Raw genomic sequence first — 6,000 nt, forward strand, 5'->3', positions numbered from 1 at the left:
TGGACTTTTACACAACTGTGTGTCCTTGTAAAATGACATTTTATTTTTTCTAACACATTCTATCAGCATACTTCTCACAACATAATTGTTTTCCCATTATTGTAAGAGCCTGTGAATTAAGAGGGGATTATTGACAAAGGATTATATTTATGCTCTTGGGTTTCTTAATGGCTAATTAGGGCTCTACATTTGATTTAAAAGGTTGGGGCAGCAGATTTCAAATGTTTTGATCTTTTGTTTTTGTGGCTTATATCTATCACTATTTGCCATATTTGAAGTTCAAAATGATAACTTTTTAAACTATGTATCTATTCCAAATAGCTAATAAGCATATTAGATATGATATAAATGTTTTTAAAACATTCTTGTTAATATAGATGTTTTGAAAAATAATTTTCCAAAGCAAAAAAGTAGTTAGAAGTGTTATATGTTTTAAATGTTTTTGCAAATCTCTTTAATTTCTGGCTTAATAGAAGACAGCTGGATTCTCATATCTGCTTCTGCATTCAGTCTGTTGAAATGCATTGTTTTGTTTGAAGAAAACCCAATATGAAAAAAAACCACATGAAGAAAACCCGACCTCATACATATATGTAATTAGAAAAGGGAGAAACATTTCAACAGGCAAATAATATCTTAGTATGGCTATGAAAAACAGTTTCAACCTCAAGAACCCCATGAAAGGGTCTCAGGCCGCCCAGTGGTTTGTGGACCATGCTCTGAGAATTGTGGGGTGAGGAAGACATGGCTCTGAAGAAAAAGACTGATCTATAGAGTTTTGTCTGGTATAAATTCATTATATAATTAATTAAAACTTCTGTTTCCTCTACTTTCCTAACCTGAGACCTTTCTTGAGTGTTTTTTTATTGCCATGAGCATTGAATCTTGAAATGGAAATTATGGTTTTTTTTTCGGGAGAATTATTTACACAATGATCAAAATATTGTCAAAGTAAACAACCTGGAAAACCTTCAGAGCTTTGAAAATTGCAATGACTAGTCATGAATGCAGGAGACTTATGAAGAAATATGCTCCTCCCCTCTTAGCAGATAACATCCATAGATGGACTAGAGGTGCAAAGTGAAGCATATATTTTCAGACATTGCTGATATGTTGATTTTTCTTTAACTTGACTATACTTGTTACTTGCTTCCTACAAACAAGCCTGTGTCTCCCCTATTCCCAAAAATAACCCTAACTTTATTCCTCCATTACCATTGTCAATCCGTGTTTCTTCTGTCTTTTGTGGCTAAAAATCTTAACAAGTCTATCCACAATAGAAGCCTCCATTTTGTTTCCTCTCTTTTCATTCTTGCAGTTTTTCATGCTGCCAATTATCCTTTTCTCCTTAATAATTTTTTGACTCTAGGTTTTAGGGACACCACTCCTTCATGGTTCTCCTATCTATCAGAACAATCCTTCTCAGTCTCCTTTCCTGGTGCCTCATTTAGCTCCCACATTCTGATTATAGGTGTCCCACACATCTCTGTCCTAGGTCCTCTTTTCTTCTCCCTCTATACTACTTCACTTGGTAATCTCACAGCTCCTTTGGATTCAATAACTGTATTTGTACTAATGATTCTCAAATCTACCTCTCCTGCCCCAACCTTTCTGCTAACCTCCAATCTCACATCTTCAAGTGCCTACTAGATATCTCAAACTGGATGTCTAGTAGATATTTTAGGCTTAACATATCTAAACTGAACTCATTTTTCTCTTCCCCTGAAATACTCCCTCTTCCAAATCTCCCTATTACTGTGACGGTTACTACCATCCTCCTTGTCCCCCAGGCTTGACTCCTCACTGCCTCTCATACCACCACCCCCATACCCATTCTGTTGCCAAGGTTTGTCAATTTCACCTTTTTCACATCTCTAAAATATTTCCCTTTCTCTCCTCTAATACTACCACCACCTTGGTGCAAGACCCCATCTCCTCACCCCTGGAATGTTGCAATAGCCTGCTGGCTGATCTGCCCCCCACAAGTCTCTTCCTACTCCAGTCCATCCTCCATTCAGCCACCAAAGTAATTTTCCAAAAGTCTGAGTTTGATCATGTTGCCCTCCCACTCCAACTCAATGAATTTCAGCAGTTCCCTATTACCCTTAAGATCAAAAACAAAATTTTCTGTTTGGCGTTCAAAGTCCTTCATAACCTAGCCCTTTCCCCTACCATTTCAGTCTTCTTTTACTCTCCGTAGTACTCTTAGATCCTAGTGACACTGATCTCCTTGTTCTTCAAACAAGACAGTCTATCACTTAGCTCTGGGCATTTTTTTCTGATTGTCCTCCATGCCTAGAATGTTCTACCTCTTGGATTCCCTGGCTTCCTTCAAGTTCCAGCTACAATCTCACTTTTTACAGGAAGCCTTTTCCAAGCCTTCTTAATTCTAGGGTCTTCTTTCTGTTGATGTCTTCCAAATTATCCTTCATATAACCTATTTACACATAGGTATTCGAATGTTGTCTGTCTCATTAAAATGTGAGCTTTTCAAGAGGAGGACATATCTTTTGCCTTTCTACTTTTTATCCCCAGAGTTTAGAACAATCCTTGACAGAGAGTAGGCACTTAATAAATACTTACCGATTGACTGACAAGGGAAGCATTCTATTGGAAGGGGGAAATAGATGGAAGTGACAGATTTTTAAAAAGAAAAGAGAACTAATAAAACTTAAATATATGCAGAAGAAAACAAAGAGAAATTCGTAAAGGGATACAAACAGGGCAGTTTTGTTACTACCTTGATGAATTTAATATACGCTTTTAAAATCAAACTGTGTAGAAGTTCATAATTTCACATACAATCCTTTTTCTTCTTCATATATTGGGATATTTGTGTTTGTTAAGTTCATGATAAAAATTTTTAAAGAAAGCAATGGTTTTGACAACATGGGAAAAAAACAACCCCAAGAGCTTTAAATAAAATCAGACTCCTGATTTAGATCAAAATTGACTCAGTGGAACTCCATAAAGTGTGTGATTTACTGAGCATTATTATTCAGAGCAAGGAGAGAGCATTGTCTATTTCTTCAAGAGACATTGAAATTTTCACTACTCTGAAAGTGAAACTAAAAGTCATTTCAGTACAAAATAAGAAATAATCATCAGAGGAACCAGTCAAATAAATGGGGGGAAAAAAACAGCTGAAAAAAACTAGGGAAAACCAGTCATTGGATGTAACCCAGAACATGTGTTTGTAAGGGATTAAGGCTAGTAGTGATAGTGCCTGGTAGAAAACTAAACAATTTGACCTTATTAAAACATTTATAATTTATCTTTAATGTTTACTTTCTTGTGTTTCTCCTGAATCTTATAGATCAAATTTTCCCTTCAGTTCTGATCTTTTCTTCACCAATACCTGAAAGCCTTTTAGTTCATTAAATACTGATTTTTTTCCATTCAGGATTACACAGTTTTGCTGAGTTATTCTTGGTTACAAATACAGATCTTTGGCTCTTTAAAATATAATGCTCCATGCCCTTTAGTCTTTTAGTGTAGAAACTGCTAAATTTTGTGTTATCCTAACTGTAGCTCCACAGTATTTAAATTGTTTATTTTTCTAGTCATTTGTAGTATTTTTTCCTTAACCTGGGAACTTCAGAAGTTAGCTATGATGTTTCTGTGAGTTTTCATCTTGGAATCTCTTTCAGGTGGTGATCAGTAGTTGTTTTTTTTTTTTTTTTCAATTTCTTTTTTGTGGAGTTTTTTGAGGGGAGAAGGCAAGGCAGTTGGGGTTAAGTAACTTGCCCAAAGTAACACAGCTAGTAAGTGTCCTCCTGTGTCTGAGGCTGAATTTGAACTCAGGTTCTCCTGACTCCAGGGTCAGTGCTCTATTCACTGAGCCACCTAGCTGCCCAAGCTTCAGCTCTCCCCTCTGCCCTGGAACCAAAACCAGGGACTCCATTCTCCTTTGAGTGCCCACAGGCAGCAGGCCCCCACCCCCTGGTCCCTGGTGTGTGCTCATTCCACCTAGCCTATAGCCACAGTCCAGGATTGTGTTTTGTCAGTGCACATGGTCCTTATGTCCAGCTCCATCAGCACCTTTCAACCTTCTTTGGATCAGCTGCCTAATCCCCACACATTCCACACTATGAGATGAAAGTTCCTGAAGTTGAGGTTGCCTCAACACAACTGCCCCCAGGGTTTCTTGTTTGTTGCCTTAGCTTCCCCCACACACACACACAACCTTTTTTGTTTATTGATTCCATGGTATCTGCCTGGAGGTAGCTCTACTTCAATCAGGCCAGACCACCACCCCCAGGGTCAAGTCTTTCCGAATGTCCTCCCAAGTTATCTTAGGTAAACAACTACTTTTCCCTGACTTTTAATTATTGGTTCACTTTATTGAAATTGTTTGTTGGGGAATTTGGGAGAGCTAAGTAACTGCCTGCCTCATTCCATCATCTTCCCAGAATCTTCTATTACTATTTTTCAAACATACACAAATTCTATAATTAATGAAACACAAATCCATTTAAATGCATTACTGATATTATAATAGCTTTGTGTCATCATGTATTTTCTCAATCAATGGATACTAAAAGTACAACTACTCTCTTAGCATTATCTATGAAATTGTCTTATATTTTCAAAAAGTCTTCAAACTCAAAAACTTTGGTAACTATTATTCTAGTCCCTGTAGAGGAGGAGTTTTTAACTGTCTCTGTGTCATGGGCTCCTCTGCAGTCTGGTGAAATCTATCAACTCCTCAGAATAATTTTTTTAAGTGGATAAAATAAAATGTATAGGATTATAAAGAAAATAAGTTATAGTGAAAAATGGTTATCAAAAAATTTTATTAAGTTAAAATCCTGAAAATATAGTAGCAGTATGATATAACAGAAGAAACACGAGAGCAGGAATTAAAAGACCTGGGTTCTAGTCCTAGCTTTGTATGTGACTGATCGTGGTAGTGGTGGTGGTGCTGCTGATGATGATAATATATTTTACATACATATATATATATATACATACATACATATAGATATATACATATAGTCTTTTAAGGTTTATGAATTGCTTTATAAATATTATCTCATTTTATCTTCACAACAACCCTGGAAGATAGATGCCATTATTATTGATGAGGAAACTTTAGACAGACAGGTTAAATGATTTGCCTAAAGTCAGACAGTTTGTAAGTATCTAAGAATAAATTTGAATTCATGACTTCTGAACTCCAGACCCAGTCCTCTATTGACCACATCAGCTAACCTAATCCATGAAATGAAAAGGTTGGAGGAAGTGGTCTTTAAATTTTCTGCCAGCTCTAATATTCCACCATTCCAGAAAATAGAAAAGAATGTTGCATCTTCAGGACTCTTACTTAAAAGATTACTATGTGGATGCAGTAGGTAAGGTGGTGTGGAAGGAGAGAGTGAAGTATCAGAGAAACATTGGGTGCTACTTGAGAAATTCAAGGAATCCATCGACTGCAGCCTTAAGCAAAGAAACTATGACTAGTCTTGCTCTTGTCATGTAATATTTATTGCCTCACCTGAACTCTGGCTGCTGAGATGTGCAAGGTAAACAGAACCAAGATTACTAAGTCCCTTCCCCATTGTTTACCACTGAACTCTTTTTTCATATTGATGAATGGTTCTAATAGTCTGATCTCTGGAAAAGAAACTCCTGGAACTTAAAAAAATTTAATCATTTAAAATCAGTGGTAAATAAAATAAAAAGTAGGTGTGGTATATCTTTCCCCCATAATATATACCAAAGCAATCTATATTCCTTCCTCCCCCATCCCAAAAAAAAATAGAGAAAATCATTTGAATTCTTCTTTGAGGAAAGTTTAACCTAGATAATTAAACCTCAAGATATGTAAAATGCTTTCTGTCTATAGATGCCACTCTATCCTACCACCAAAAAATAAAAGAAGACTATACTTAATAGAAACATGTAGAATAAAATCTAGGTCATAGAGGCAATAATAAAAGCATTAGAAAATATGCTATTCATTCTAAGACAGCCTCTCCAAGCTTTCTCTTGCATCTT

The sequence above is a fragment of the Petaurus breviceps genome, unplaced genomic scaffold (assembly GCF_028583685.1).
Source record: "Petaurus breviceps papuanus isolate PSGF00001 unplaced genomic scaffold, PetGlider_PUasm1.0 38, whole genome shotgun sequence".
Lineage (NCBI taxonomy): Eukaryota > Metazoa > Chordata > Mammalia > Diprotodontia > Petauridae > Petaurus > Petaurus breviceps.